The 15,712-nt window shown below is 55.3% G+C and overlaps 1 long non-coding RNA gene across 1 annotated transcript in view; it reads left to right on the top strand.

Annotated features, from left to right (window-relative positions):
• LOC134736280 (uncharacterized) overlaps window positions 1–15,712 on the top strand; it is an 88,007-nt gene that overhangs the window by 44,568 nt on the left and 27,727 nt on the right. Inside the window, exon 3 of the long non-coding RNA XR_010120184.1 lies at window positions 10,521–11,352. This is a non-coding gene — a long non-coding RNA (uncharacterized lncRNA). The remainder of the gene's footprint in view (window positions 1–10,520; window positions 11,353–15,712) is intronic.

Below are 15,712 nucleotides of genomic sequence, written 5' to 3'. Positions count from 1 at the left end.
GGATTCCCAATACCCCCAGGAGGGAGGGGAACCCTCTGGGTTCCAGAGAGACAGTGGAAGTTGCAGATGGCTGAGCCTGCACCGTAGCAGGTATACAATGAGGCGGACACTCTGAAGTCAACTCTGACATGATCACATCCTATCTTTAGAAGAGACAGGCAGTGGGGACCTGAGAATCAATCTCCTGAGAATCAGCAGAGGATTCTGGGCTCCACGTGTGTGTGTGTAGGACGGGCCTCTGTTCCAGCACGGAGGGCTCCCTTCTGCATGAGTGTCCTGACAGACCTCAGGCCTGTGTCCAAATCTTCACTGCTCTGCCTGGGATCCTGGGCAAGTTATTGGCACTTCAGAGCCTTCCGTGTGCACAATCCCGTGATCAAGTTGGTTTGTTGGGAGGAATCTGTGAGATACGGGGTGGAGAGCATTTAGCCGGGGATCTGGCCAGGGTAAGTACTCAGTAAGGATACCCAAGAATAGGCCGGGTGCGGCGGCTCACGCCTGTCATCGCAGCACTTGGGGAGACCAAGGCGGGCGGATCACTTGAGGTCAGGAGTTCAAGACCAGCCTGGCCAACATGGTGAAACCCTGTCTCTACTAAAAATACAAAAATTAGCCGGTGTGGTGGCAGGTGCCTGTAATGCCAGCTACTTGGGAGGCAGAGGCATGAGAATCACTTAAACCCGGGAGGTGGAGGTTACAGTGAGCCGAGATGGCACCACTGCACTCCAGCCTGGGCGACAGAGGGACTCTGTCTCTGAAAAAAAAAAAAAAGATACCCAAGAATAACAAAAAGAGAGAGGTGGGGATGGAGTATTCTGTTACTGTGTCTCTGCATGTGCCACGCCGTCCTGTCTTGTGCTCTGTGCCTCTGGGTGTTGGGGGCTCTGCCACTTCCTCTCACCTGAGAGCTCACTGGAGGAACCTTCCAGGAGAGCAGGTGGGCCACGTCGCTTCCTCTTATCAGAGTTAACGGCAGAAATAGCGACAGCCTCTTTGGTCTATTCCTGGGGCATGACCTGCTCCGTGAATTCGGTGCCTGACTCTCCCGTCTTTCTTTTCTCGTCGGCATGCTCGCAATCCTGGGTCTGGGTTCTCTCTGTGGACGCAGAAGGGGCACCGTCATAATCTGAGCTAGAAGCAGGATCCGTCTGTGGTCAGAAATTGGCCCCTGGGACAGCAGCGGGGAGCGGCCATCACCAGGGCTGGCTTTTATTGCGTCCCGAGCCTTTTTGGACGGGGGTACATCACAAAGTCATTTGGATGGGGGTACATCACAAAGTCATTTGGACGGGGGTACATCACAAAGTCATTTCCACGTATAGACGGCCTACTAGGTGCCGGGTGCCGCGCGTCTGCTGACTCTCTGAAAGGAGAGTTTGTTTATTTTCTGTTTTATAGATGAGGGGACTGCGGAGTCAGTGGTAAAATGATTTGCTGTGGTTTGAACCCACGCCTGACCCCAGGGCCACTGTAACCCCTCCGGTACCCCCACCACTTCTTCCTGCCTCTGCCTGCCTCTCAGGCCCTCCGGCCACGGTGCAGGAGGTACTGGGTAAGTATTTGTCACCTGACTGTCAGAGGACAAGCCATTGCTCACTTGGGTGAAATTCTGCCCAAGTCCTGACAGGAAAATGGGCTATGGGCTCGGGATGTCGGACTTGGATTTTCTTGGTGGCTGATGGAGGTGCCCCTCGCCTGGCCCTTGCCTGGGCTACCCCTGGATGTCTCGACCCATGAGGTTGGGAGGTCAGAGGAGGAATGGACCCTACCCCAGGCACCAGGCCGGATCAGAGAAGAGGAGGCCTCCAGCTAAAGCCTTATCTGCCTCTGAAGAATTTTCAACATGAGCGTGAAGAAACAGTCCATATGGTTCAGAAAAGCCTGCTCACGCCCTTCCCAGCATCTGCTGCTGATTAAGGATCAGTGAGTTCACCCCGGGGCCCTGAGCACTGCTGGTTTGCGTGTTCTCTGCATGGACAGCTGGGATTAAAGCGAGCTCCAGGGTTTTGTGCAATCCTTTAAGATAAGGAGTCCATTTGGGCTTTTGAGCAGATTGCTCCGTGCAGCTGAAGTACCCCCGAGAGTCCAGAGTCAGAGCGGAGCCCACGCCTCCTGGGTGGGGAGCTCGCGGGGAACGCGGGGCCAGCGAGGATGGCATTCCATTCACTAGTCCATTCATTCCCTTAGCCGGGTTCTTGCTCTGGGCTGGGTGCCCTGCACAGTGCTGAGGATACAGCTGGGAAAAAACCAAAACAGAACAAATCCAACCGAACCTCCTCTGGCCCCAACAAGCTAACAGCCTGGAGGTGTTACCCAAGTGACCGGAGAACCAAGAATGTAACATGGGCAGTGCCGAGAAGGCGGGCACTCAGTTCTGTGGGGGCCAGAGTTGCCTCGGATGTCAGAGAGGGCTTCCCGGAGGAAGAGGCATCTGAGTCAAGGTTTTGAGGGATGAGTAGGAGTTAGTGAGATGGAGAGCTGGGGCCATAGCCTCTGAGACAGAGGAGAGGGAGAGAGGCTGTGCTCTGTGGCAGGAGGGAGTGGGGCCAGCGCCTGGGCTCTGCACAGACCAGGGAGTTGGTGACCCAGGACAGCGGGGAGGAGGTGGGGCCGGGGGCAGGGCTGCATGGTGGAAGCACCGAGGAGATTTAGGCAATGACCACCCCCCTCTCCCCTAGAAGGAGAGCTGGGAGCCAGGCTGCGGTAATGTCCTGGAGCCAGTTGTGGAGTTAACGCTTTATTCCCTTTGAGACCCCGGTGTTTGGGGATGGGGGTGGGGAAGTGACTCTGTACTGACCCTGACCTGTAAGGCAGTATTTCAATATCTGAAACCCTGGCCCAACGGTCCTGGCGGCCCAGCCGCATTGAAACCCTAGGGAACGATGGCAGGATTCTAAGTGTGAGTGGAGAGTGTGGGGTGGGATGAGGATAGGGCAGGGATGTCACCAGATGCCACTTGGTTAAGCTCCCCTGACCACAGGGTGAGGACAGAGCACGCACCACCAGGTCAGAGGCTCCAGCCATCCTGTGGATGAGAGAAGGCGCTGGGTGCTGGGATCAGGGTGACGGGGGGAAAACGGACCCAGGGAGCAGTGTCCTGGCAGTGCCCCGGGAGGGGCTGCCCTTGCCTTTGCCTGGCGAAGTCCCCTTTGAAGCCTCTTTCCAGGCTCAAACCCTGTTTGTTGAGCCTTGTCCTGGATTTTCACTTCTTAACAAAGTCTAGTTAGTAGCTGCCTTCAGATAGGCTGGGTGGGGCTTGGCTGCTGCACCTGCAGTGTCTGCCACGGTCGCATCTGTGGTTCATTCTGGAAAACCATCAGCCGGAGCCACCTGCACGTTCCTTCTCTTTTTCAGACGCGACTAACACTGCCCTTGTCAGGACAGCCTGCAGGGTCCTTAGTCTCAGGTGGCTTCCCTGCAAAGCAGACCCCGAGACAAGGGTCTGGGCACAAGTGACTGTTCTGGAGGGGAGTCTAGGATTTGCTGCGAGGCACCGGGGGAAGCAGGATGGGAAGCAGGGGGCCTGCAAAGCAACTCAGCCCGCTGGGGACCCTCCGAGAACAGAGGCCCATGATGTGCCAAGTGGTCCTGCTGAGGTGGTGGATGGCGCTGGGGTGGTGAATGGCACTGGGGTGGTGGATGGCGCTGGGGTGGTGGTTGGCACTGGGATGGTGAATGGCACTGGGGTGGTGGTTGGCGCTGGGATGGTGAATGGCACTGGGGTGGTTGTTGGTGCTGGGGTGGTGAATGGCGCTGGGGTGGTGGTTGGTGCTGGGGTGGTGAATGGCACTGGGGTGGTGGATGGTGCTGGGATGGTGGTTGGTGCTGGGATAGTGGATGGTGCTTGGATGGTGGTTGGTGCTTGGATGGTGGTTGGTGCTGGGATAGTGGATGGCGCTGGGGTGGTGGTTGGTGCTGGGGTGGTGAATGGCACTGGGGTGGTGGATGGCGCTGGGGTGGTGGATGGCACTGGGGTGGTGGATGGCGCTGGGGTGGTGGTTGGTGCTGGGATGGTGGATGGCGCTGGGATGGTGGATGGCGCTGGGGTGGTGGATGGCGCTGGGGTGGTGGATGGCGCTGGGGTGGTGGATGGCGCTGGGATGGTGGATGGCACTGGGGTGGTGGATGGCGCTGGGGTGGTGGATGGCACTGGGGTGGTGGATGGCGCTGGAGTACTCAGCTACCGTTCCCATCCCCAACTGTTCTGGGGCCCTTCAGGGCTGTGGCACTCCACCATTTCAGTCCCCCACATTCACAGACTCAGCAGCCCCCTGTGGCCAGGGAAACCCTTCCAGGAAGGAAAAGGGAAGTGGGGATACTCTCCGGGGACTGCCTGCAAGTCGTCTCAGGGTGGATGGGGGGTGGGTGGGGGTTTGGGCAGGGCACTGATGCTGGCTGCTGGAGTCCACCCCTGGCTTCTTCCAAATCCCCTGAAGCCCCTGCCATGTCCATTCTGGTTTGTCCTTGATTCTTAAGGGTGGTGGATAATAGCATTCCTCCTCAAACTCTGAAATCAGGAGAGCTTGTGAGTCCTGCTGCAGCCCCCGTGGCCCTCAGGCCTTCCAGCATCGCACCTGAGCTCACCACCTCCTACTCCATCCTGCTCCGGTGTCTCTTCCTGGACCAGCACTTCCGGCCTGAGGTTGTTGCCGTGGAGTGATGGAGACCTCTCTCCTTTGAGGGCTGGCTTTGCCCTGGCCAGGCCCGGCTGCTGGGCTTGTCCATTACTGTTACCCCGCTGGCACCAAGCGGGGCCTGGAATCCAGGTCCCTCCCCCCTGACTTAGCAGAGACCACAGCTCCTCCTGGTAGGCAAGGGAGGGTTTGCTTGCTTTCTCTGCTTCCTGTGTGACCAACCAGCAGTTGCAGCGTTAGGTCAGTGGGGTCCTCACTACGGTCCCTGGAGGAAGGGCCCCACACCGGGCACCAGGACCTCTCACCCTACAGAGAAGCATCCCTCTTGCCTCCACCCTTTGGTTCCTGGCCCATGTCTTCTGGTTACTGGGGACACAGCACTGTGTAATCTGTGGGTTCAAACATACATCATATCCTGAAGCGTGATGTTTCAAAATATATACATTGTACCTGTTTTCTTTTCTTATTTATTAATTTAATTTAATTTAATTTAATTTAATTTATTTGTTTAAGGGTGATGTTTCAAAATATATGCAATGTACCTTTTTTCTTTTCTTATTTATTTATTTTTGAGACAGAGTCTCGCTCTGTCACCCAGGCTGGAGTGCAATGGCATGATTTCAGCACACGGCAACCTCCGCCTCCCGGGTTCAAGTGATTCTCCTGCCTCAGCCTCCCTAGTAGCTGGGATTACAGCACCTGCCACCACACCTGGCTAATTTTTGTGTTTTTTGTAGAGAAGGGGTTTCATGTTGGCCAGGCTGGCCTTGAACTTCTGACCTCAAGTGATCCGTCCACCTTGGCCTCCCAAGGTGCTGGGATTATAGGTGTGAGCCATCGTGCCCGGCTCTATTTTATTTTTATTGAGGTGAAATACACATAACCTACAATCCCCCACTTTAAAGTATGCAATCAGTATATTCACCAGGTGCAGCCGCCACCTCTCTCTCATTTTAAAACCTTTTTGCACTTCAAAGGAGCGTTCTTTACCTGTTAAACAGTTCCTCCCCAGCCCCTGGCAACCACGAGTCTCCTTTCTGTCTGTATGATTTGCTTTTTCCTATTCTAGTTCATACAAATAGGATCGTACAGTATGAGTCTTTGGGATCTGACGTCTTCCCTGAGCCCATATCTTTCGGGTCCCCGTTGCAGCGTGCAACCGAGCTTTGCTCCTGCCTGTGGTTGAATCACACTCCACTGTGCAGATGGGCCGGTTTTGTTTCTGCATCACCGTTGCTGGACCTTTGGGTGGCTCCCACCTTTGGGCCACTGCATTCTGTATCTCGGCGCAGAGGCCGTCCCCGCCCGGAGCCTTTACTAAGGACTTCAAGGAGCCTTTCCCACTCTGTCAGGCTGGCAGGTTCTGAGTGCTACGGTGCTCCTGGGTCACGATCCCTATGCCACCTCCCTCACAGTAGCTGGTCCCTTGTCAGAGGCAACCTCATGCAAGATGCGGTGTTGGCAAATGAGATGCTCTATGAGTCCTTCGAAGGTGCAGGTGGTGAGGCCACGTGGAGAGGGCAGGTGAGCCATGCTGGGATGTGCGTCCACCCAGCGAGGAAGTGGCCTCCAGGGTGGCAGGGTCAGCTGGGTTCTGACGTGTCACCGGTCATGAAGAGGTTGGTTGGTCTCCTTGAGAACTGAAGCCTCCCCTGGACAGCTCGAGTGGCTCTCTGCTCTGCTGGCACGCGGCATTGGCAGACGCGGGTGGCCTGGGAGAGAGGACCTCCCGGATGTGAGCCATCCACGCTGCTGGGGCTGTGTGCTCGCTGCTTCAGCTCTGGGTGGCGGGGAAGGCAGGCTGACTCACTGCTGACTCATGGGCCCAGCATCTGTCCTCCCGGCTACACTCATACCTATGAACCAGGAGGCCCCAAAGTTTCACACGCTTCCCAGTCCATCTGCACACCTCTCCCCCAGGACACCTTGTCTCCAACTTTCCAGTCTTGCCCTTCCAGGCCCCGACCATCCTTCCAGGCCACTGACCACTCACAGCATACCCAAATCTCCATCTGTGTCTCCCTCCATGCAATGTGGATGTCAGGCGTCCTGCTGGCAGCTCCGCCTTTCAGGGCCACTCCGAGAGAGTGGGGTCGACGTATGGTCGCTGCTATGGCCTGGCACGTGCACGAAATCACTGGGTGGCCGGAGTGTGTGGGAGGCGGTGGAAATGCCATGTTAAGAGAACATGAAATGTGTGTGGAAAATAAAGGCAGAGGGCCTGCCTGAGTGTGAGCGTACAATCGCCTGAACTACCCTGTGGGTTTGCCATTTATTGAATAGTGTAAACCCACAACTATTTTTTTACTGTTTGGTAATGCTTTTCAAATTTTGCAATAAACCCATTCAGCAGCAACAAGCAGAACAAAAAAGTCATGCTTAATAACAACATTAAATTTTTATTTCTCTTTCTTGAGGAAGTTGATGATGAACTCATATATAAACTTAGTGTTGGCATTAACCATCCAATATGGGGGCTGCTGTGACACACGAGAACCGGAGGAGCAAGTCAGTCCTTCAAGCTGTCACTTTAAGGAGACTGGCTGAGGACAAGGATGGCTGAGGAACCCCTAATACAGGACTCTGTGGAGCCTGCCACTTTATTCAGATGAAATGTCTGCTCCTCTAAATGAATTTTGCTTGCTTTTTATTCCACATTTTCTTGTGCATGGATTCTCAGAACTTTGCAAACCATTCATTGATGCCTGTTTAGCTTGGCTCATCAGATGTGTCAAGCAGGAAATCAGTTAAATTAGGTCCAATAATGCTTTGATTTTGTTTTTTTCCTGTCCAGTTGCAGGAATCTAGGTGAAGTATCTGGAAGTTTGTTTTATCACATATGAAACATCTGATGTACAGTCAAAACCGCTGCAAATTCAGCAAGAAAATGTCAACATTGGCATTTTATTTGTTTTGATGATGGTGACAGGGAGATGAATTTTAGAGGACCATGGCACCATGGTAAAGATACTGTGTTCGGACTCAGTTAAGAAGCCCATTATTGGGAACGGGTTGTGGTGTACAAAACTCCTCATTGCATTTAAACAAGCTTGATATTCAACCAGTACAAACAGAGGGAGTAGCTGTCAAAGTGTGCACATATTTTTATATATACACAGAGTAGCTGAACTGTAGTTCGGTTTGTGTCAGAGTGAGGCGTACAGGAAAAACCTTTCCGCACGGAAGCATGAACTTTCTTTTTGATTGAGCCATTGAAGAATTACCTTGTAATTCAACATGACAGTATTGAACATTTTTGAAAATGAGTGTCCAGGCCGGGTGCAGTGGCTCACGACTATAATCCCAGCACTACGTGTTAGAGGCCAAGGTGGGCGGATTGCTTGAGGACAGGGGTTCCAGACCAGCCTGGCCAACATAGTGAAACCCCATGTCTACTAAAAATACAAAAATTATCCAGGTGTAGCGGCGTTGCAGTGAGCTGAGATCACGCCACTGCACTCCAGCCTGGGTGACAGAGCGAGACTGTCTCAAAAGAAAAAGAAAAGAAAAGAAAATGAGTCTCTAAATTTGGTTGCATTTTATTTAAAACCATTTGGAGGTTTTAAGTCAAACAATTTGACAGACAGTGTCAAAACACTTGAGATTTTGCATCTTTTTCTGCAAAGGCGAGTACAACGAGGCGTCTCCCTATGAAAGCAAGGAGGAAGCAGAACAAATTTAACTGCAGGCCCAGAGGGTGTGCAACGTTCAGTTTCAAAATTGAATAACTGTGCTCTGGAAAATCTTTACTTGTGGGAAGAATGCTTTGTTGGTGCTTTCATGTTAAGTGGATACATCTATATTCTGAAACTAAGCAGAACAAAATTGAGAAGGTCATTCAAAAGAATCCTATGTAGAGACGGCCTATTTGAATTTTGTTTCACAAATATATTTGTTGAAGAAGGGCACACTAAATACAGCACCTGTGAGAATATTTGGCATGAAATATTTACACATTTAAGCAAAACAAAAACAAAACAAAAATGAAACAAACCAAAAGTTCCCAAACAGACCAACCTAGGGTTGTCAATATTCCCTACTCAGCAGAAATGGCTGGGTCCGTCAGGTTTGAGCTCAGCATCTGGTGAGAATGTATTTTCCTCAAATAAAAATGCTATTTTATCTCCAGAGAACTGGCTCTGGAGGGCATCAAAAAATTCAAATTAATTAACATAAATTGAATGATTCGTCAGGAATTTCATGAAAAACATATAATGCCATATTGAAAAAACACCAGTGACAAGTATTGGAGACCAGTGGCTGAGATACTGATGGGAATGCATAGTTATGTACCAAAAATAATTAGTATAAAGATGTTATTTTATGTTGCTTTAGTATACACAGATATATTTTCATATTTGTAGAAAGTATATCCCTATTTATTTATTTTTTGAGATGGAGTTTCGCTCTTGTTTGCCAGGCTGGAGTGCAATGGCACGATATCAGCCCACTGCAAGCTCTGCCTCCCAGGTTCAAGTGATTCTCCTGCTTCAGCCTCCCGAGTAGCTGAGATTGCAGGTGCCTGCCACCACTCCCAGCTAATTTTTGTATTTTTAGTAGAGATGGGGTTTCATTATGTTGACCAGGCTGGTCTCAAACTCCTGACCTCAGGTGATCCATCCGCCTCAGCCTCCCAAAGTGCTGGGATTACAGGCGTGAGTTATGGTGCCTGGCCGCATTGTATTTTTGAAAGTAGTTTAGAACTACAGTTGACCCTTGAACAACACGGGTTTGAACTGCACGGGTCCATTTACACGTGGATTTTCTTCCGCCTCTGCCACTCCTGACTCAACAAGACCAACCCCCCTTCCTCCTCCTCCTCCTTCTCAGCCCACTCAACATGAAGACGATGAAGATGAAAACCTTTATGAGGATCCACTTCCATTTAATGAATAGTAAATAAACTTTCTCTTCCTTATGATTTTCTCTTTTTTTATTTTTTATTTTTTATTGAGACGGAGTTTCACTCTTGTCTCCCAGGCTGGACTGCAATGGCGTGAACTCAGCTCACCACCTCTGCCTCCCGGATTCAAGTGATTCTCCTGGCTCAGCCTCCCGAGTAGCTGGGATTACGGGCATGTGCCACCACGCCCGGCTAATTTTTTGTATTTTTAGTAGAGACGGGGTTTCTCCGTGTTGGTCAGGCTGGTTTCGAACTCCCGACCTCAGGCGATCCGCCTGCCTCGGCCTCCCAAAGTGTTGGGATTACAGGCCTGAGCCACCGTCCCCAGCATGATTTTCGTAATCACATTCTTTTCTCTAGCTTCCTTAATTGTAAGAATACAGTACAGATACATATACAAAGTATGTGTTAATTGACTGTTATCAGTAAGACTTCTGGTCAACAGTAGGTTATTAGCAGTTAAGGTTTTGGGAAACTCCGTCTCTACTAAAAACACAAAAATTACCCGGGCGTGGTGGTAGGCGCCCGTAATCCCAGCTACTCAGGAGGCTGAGGCAGGAGAATCGCTTGAACCCAGGAGGTGGAGGTTGCAGTGAGCTGATGATTGCATCACTGCACCCCAGCCTGGATGACAGAGCGAGAATCCATCGGGGAAAAAAAAAAAGCTTTCTATGGATTTTAAATTGTAAGAAGGGTGGGTGCCCTGACCCCCTCGTGGTTCAAGGGCCGACTGTCTTTTATGGACCCACCGTGTTCGTATACTCAGCGAGTCACTAAAATATGCATTCCCAGCCTTTATAAATTTAATGATTGCTGGTGCCCTGCCAGGAGAAATCCTAGGTGTCCTAGCTTTAGGGATGAAGCACGCGGTTACCCCAGCTGGGGGCGAGGAGAGGGACGGCGCCTCCTTCGCTCTTATTTGTCCTTGGGCCCTTGCCCCTCCCTTTGACCCTTTGTTTCTCTCTCCTTGTGCCCATCCCTAGACTGTCAGCCCCACGGGAAGAGGCCCCGCTGCCAGGACCTGCCAGCCCAGAGCCCTCTCACCATGAGCAGTTGAATGAATCAACGCATGCAGGGACAAACCTGTGCGCGCCAATGCTCAGCCTCGGGAAATCTGTGCGCGCGAAAATGCTCAGCCTCGGGAAACCTGTGCGCGCGAATGCTCAGCCTCGGGAAACCTGTGCGCGCGAATGCTCAGCCTCGGAAAACCTGTGCGCGCGAATGCTCAGCCTCGGGGCCCTGGCTGCACTCTTGGCCCGGGACCTTCCTGCTCCCCTGGCCCCCCTGGTCTGCCCATCCTCCTCTGTCCCGACTCAGCTCAAACACGCCTTCTGGGGATCCCCCTGGCCCACCCAGGCCAGGCGGCCAGGCAGGGCATGGGCTCCAGAACTCTTAGCGTGGTTTTCAATCACAGTCGGGCTAAGTGTATCAGGGCTGCGTGCAGGGCTTGGAGCTGGGGGAGTGTGTCCCTAGCGAAGGGCTCTTCTCCCACCCGCCCCTCACCCCTGCTGAGTCTCCCTCCCTACCCCTGTGGGGCAACTTGGGTGGGCCCATGGGTCCTGGGGGCACTTGGGAGGTGTCAGGGCAGGCTCGTGGGGTTATCTAGGAGCCTAGTCCAATCTAAATCACAACTTCCCCTCTGCAGCTTCAGCCTTCAGCCCTCTTCTTCCTGCCGAGGCGAGGGGGCTGCTGGGAGGTTTTGGTCCTGCAGACTCCAGAGTCGCTGGGAGGAGGGGAGAGTATGTCGGCCCCAGGTCCCCGGCTCTGCTCCTGCGTTCTGGCCTCCGGTTTCTCTGGGGTAGGAGAGGAGGGCAGGTGAGAGGAAGGGAGGGGCTGGGGGCTGCCCATGCTTCTCTCCCGCTGCTGGCAACCTCCTTAGGAGGACAGCTCTGTGTGTGGGGTGGAGGTGGGGGTGTCTGTGACTTCTTCCCCAACCTGCCCCCAGGGCTGCCCCACCCTCCACCCTCAAGCTGGGGGTCCCGATACTTCTGTCACATCCGTTCCCGTCACACCCGTTCCCATCACACCCTCTCTCTAGCTTCTCTTTGCAGGGCTGCCCTTGTGAGTGGGGTCCTTGAAGACCCTGGGGGTGGGGGGAACAAGCCATGTGGCTGGGAACCGCCATGGGCCTCTGGGCGCAGAGCTCCTCCCTGTACGTACAGCCAGCAGCCCCCCAACCCCAGCTTCTCCCTTTCTGCCTCCCCCTGCCTCCCCGCTGCCTCTCCACTGCCTCAGCGGCGGCTCTGCACCCTCTTTCCTCCTGCAAGGAGCAGACTTGGGCCCTCTCTCTGCACCCAGATGCAGTGGGGCCAGCGGAGGGGTGAGCTTAGGTTGTGGGGGACAGGGGGCCTGGTGGCTCCAGCTGGCCACGTGGCCCACTCTGAGTCCTGTTCGCTCACTGAAGGATGGGGGTGGGTGACAGCTGGGCCCGGCCCCTGGTGGAGTCTGCGTGCCAGCTGCGGCCCGCAGGGCTTGGTGAAGGGGCCTTGGGGCGAGAGGTGGGTACAGCGAGAGGCCACCAGGCCGTGTCCTCGCCCTCCTGCCCTCTGCCTTCGTTCTCTGTCTCATGTGGGGGTGTCCAGGGATGAGCCCCCTTCCAGCACGGGCCAGGAGAACCGTGAACAGTGAGGCCACATGGCTGGGGGGCCGGCTTGGTGCCTCCCTGTTGCTCAGGCCGGGAGCTCTGCCTGGATCCTGCTGCTGCTGCCTGCAGCTGGGCCTGAGCCAGGGAGGCCATCCTGGGGCCCAGGGGCAGGCTTGAGGTGGGGACGTGGCATCCGCAGCCCTGGCTGGCCTTGTCTGTGGGAGGCCTGGCCAGGGCTGACTCATCGGGAGCTGGGAGCTGAGCAGACCAGGCCCAGCTGTCTGGAGAGTCTGGGCTTATCCCTGCGCTATGATGAAATCACGGCGCGGAAGCCCAGAAGGGGGCTGCACTCGCAGCGGAAAAGCTGTCATGGGCCGCAGGCTGGGCACCGAGGGGTGAGGCCCTGGCCACCCCCATGTCCAACCCACGCTGCCTGTCTTAGGGTGGCCCACCACGCTCACTTGCCCGGGGCTGAGGGGCTTCCCAGGACTCAAGCCTTTCAGCTCTAGGGGCGGTAGAGTTTTGGGCAAAGCAAGACGGTTGTCACCCTAGTGGGGGCTGCATGGCTGGAGAACATTTGCTGGAGAACTCTTGATACAATCGCCTGGCGTGGGGAAATTGAGGCTCACAGAAATTAAGACACAGGCCCAGGGTCCTGAAGCTCCTGGGACCAGCGCCTGGAGTTTTCGGAGTGTGACCTGGCGCTGTTCCTGCTGAGAGCCACGGTGGCCTGGGGTGGCAATGGTGGCAAAAGGCAATGAGCTTCACCCTCTCCACAATTAGTGGTGCTCCTTCCTGCTCAGCTGGAGGCAGCTTCCGGAACGCTCTGCTCCAGCACCCAGCCTGCATTCCAGATTTGATGGGCTCTGTGGCAACTGGGCCAGACCAGGGTGTTTAGAGTCCCTCATCCTTCAGGTCTACTGGCACCCCACTCCTCTACACTGAGCAGCCAACGCCCAGCCTCACATCCTGGTCCTTTTCACACCCAGACACGTCTGTCGGCCCCTTTCCCCTATGCCTTCAGACAGGCGCTGATCTGACCTACCAGCTCATGCCAAGGAACCAGCTTCCTTCAACTGCCTTCCCTGCCTCGGTTTCCCATCACTGTAAGTGGGGAGAGGCACCTTTCACACTAGACTCTGTGAAGTTGCGATTCTCCAGACACCACCAGCCAGTGCCCTGGGCTCCTATACCTGCCCACAACTGCTGGGAGCCTCAGCCCAGGCCTCACCCCAGCTGATCTGCTGTACTAGGAAGGGCAGCCGGGCCCCCTGTCTGTATTCCCTGCTGAAACTTGAACTGGGTCTCTCCCGCTCCTCCTACTGGGGGCAGAGGTTAATGAGCACAGGCTCTGGAGTCAGACAGTCTCGGGTTCAAATCCTGCCTCTGCTGTCCCCACATCAGTACAGCAGGAATACCACTGACTCCTTGCTGGGAAAATCCAGCAGCATCGGCCACTCACTGGCCACCAGCACCGGAGTGCCCGTGGTGCATCAGGCATGGCTGGTTCCTCACTCGCGCGGCCTCCAGGTAGCTGCAGGGAGATGGGGTCATTATCTTCATCTTCTCCATTTACACATGAGGAAACTGAGGACCAGGGAAGGGAGGTGAAGGCCAAGTTCCCCCAACCAGTGAAAAGGACCTTGTTTCCGGGTTTGTGAAAGGGAAAAGTTGTAACTGCCACTCAGGACTGGAGAGATGATGCTGCCTTCCCTCCAGGCATGCCCCTGCCCCCACCCCAGGAAGCAATCCTATCTGCCCCTCCCAGCAGAGATTGCCACTGATTTGTTTTTTGTGATAACTGTATTTTTTTTTTTTTTGGAGACACAGTCTCACCCTGTCGCCCAGGCTGGAGTGCAGTGGCACGATCTTGGCTCACTGCAACCTCCGCCTCCTCAGTTCAAGAGATTCTCCTGCCTCAGCCTTTCAAGTAGCTGGGATTACAGGCACCCACCACCACGCCCGGCTAATTTTTGAATTTTTAGTAGAGATGGGTTTCGCCATGTTGGCCAGGCTGGTCTTGAACTGTTGACCTCAGGTGATCCACCCACCTTGGCCTCCTAAAGCATTGGGATGACAGGCATGGGCCACCACGCCCAGCCAGTTTTGTTTTTTGTTGTGGTCTTCATTCCTAAATGATTTCATTTTTTCCAATTTGTGATGCACATAAATGCAATCATGCATTTTAAAAAATTCTGTCCTGGGTCACGGTCCTTGTGCCACCTCTGTCACTGTAGCTGGTCCCTTGGCCAGAGGCAGCCTCACGCAAGATGCTGTGTTGGCAAGTGAGATACTCTCTGAGCCCTCAGAGGGCATAGGTGGCCGGGCCCTGTGGATAGGGAGGGTGCGGGTCCCCTGTGTGTCCGGGCCGTGTGGATAGGGAGGGTGCGGGTCCCCTGTGTGTCCGGGCCGTGTGGATAGGGAGGGTGCGGGTCCCCTGTGTGTCCAGGCTGTGTGGATAGGGAGGGTGCGGGTCCCCTGTGTGTCCGGGCTGTGTGGATAGGGAGGGTGTGGGTCCCCTGTGTGTCTGGGCTGTGTGGATAGGGAGGGTGCGGGTCCCCTGTGTGTCTGGGCTGTGTGGATAGGGAGGGTGCGGGTCCCCTGTGTGTCCGGGCTGTGTGGATAGGGAGGGTGCGGGTCCCCTGTGTGTCCGGGCTGTGTGGATAGGGAGGGTGCGGGTCCCCTGTGTGTCCGGGCTGTGTGGATAGGGAGGGTGCGGGTCCCCTGTGTGTCCAGGCTGTGTGGATAGGGAGGGTGTGGGTCCCCTGTGTGGCCGGGCTGTGTGGATAAGGTGGGTGTGGGTCCCCCATGTGGCTGGGCTGTGTGGCCGGGCCGTGTGGATGGGTGGATGTGGGTCCCCTGTGTGGCCGGGCTGTGTGGATAGGGAGGGTGCGGGTCCCCTGTGTGTCCGGGCTGTGTGGATAGGGAGGGCGCGGGTCCCCTGTGTGGCCGGGCCGTGTGGATAGGGAGGGTGCGGGTCCCCTGTGTGGCTGGGCTGTGTGGATAGGGAGGGTGCGGGTCCCCTGTGTGTCCGGGCCGTGTGGATAGGGAGGGCGCGGGTCCCCTGTGTGTCCGGGCTGTGTGGATGGGTGGGTGCGGGTCCCCTGTGTGTCCGGGCTGTGTGGATAGGGAGGGTGCGGGTCCCCTGTGTGGCCGGGCTGTATGGATAGGGAGGGTGCGGGTCCCCTGTGTGTCCGGGCTGTGTGGATGGGTGTATGTGGGTCCCCTGTGTGTCCGGGCTGTGTGGATAGGGAGGGTGCGGGTCCCCTGTGTGGCCAGGCCGTGTGGATGGGGTGAGTGCGGGTCCCCTGTATGGCCGGGCCGTGTGGATGGGGTGGGTGCGGGTCCCCTGTGTGGCCGGGCTGTGTGGATAAGGTGGGTGTGGGTCCCCCATGTGGCTGGGCTGTGTGGCCGGGCCGTGTGGATGGGTGGATGTGGGTCCCCTGTGTGGCCGGGCTGTGTGGATAGGGAGGGTGCGGGTCCCCTGTGTGTCCGGGCTGTGTGGATAGGGAGGGCGTGGGTCCCCTGTGTGTCCGGGCTGTGTGGATAGGGAGGGCGTGGGTCCCCTGTGTGGCCAGGCCGTGTGGATAG

The sequence above is a fragment of the Symphalangus syndactylus genome, chromosome 3, assembly GCF_028878055.3.
Source record: "Symphalangus syndactylus isolate Jambi chromosome 3, NHGRI_mSymSyn1-v2.1_pri, whole genome shotgun sequence".
In the NCBI taxonomy this organism is placed as follows: Eukaryota; Metazoa; Chordata; class Mammalia; order Primates; family Hylobatidae; genus Symphalangus; species Symphalangus syndactylus.
Note: the sequence above shows the minus strand (reverse complement) of the source record. Positions and strands in the feature narration are given on the sequence as shown.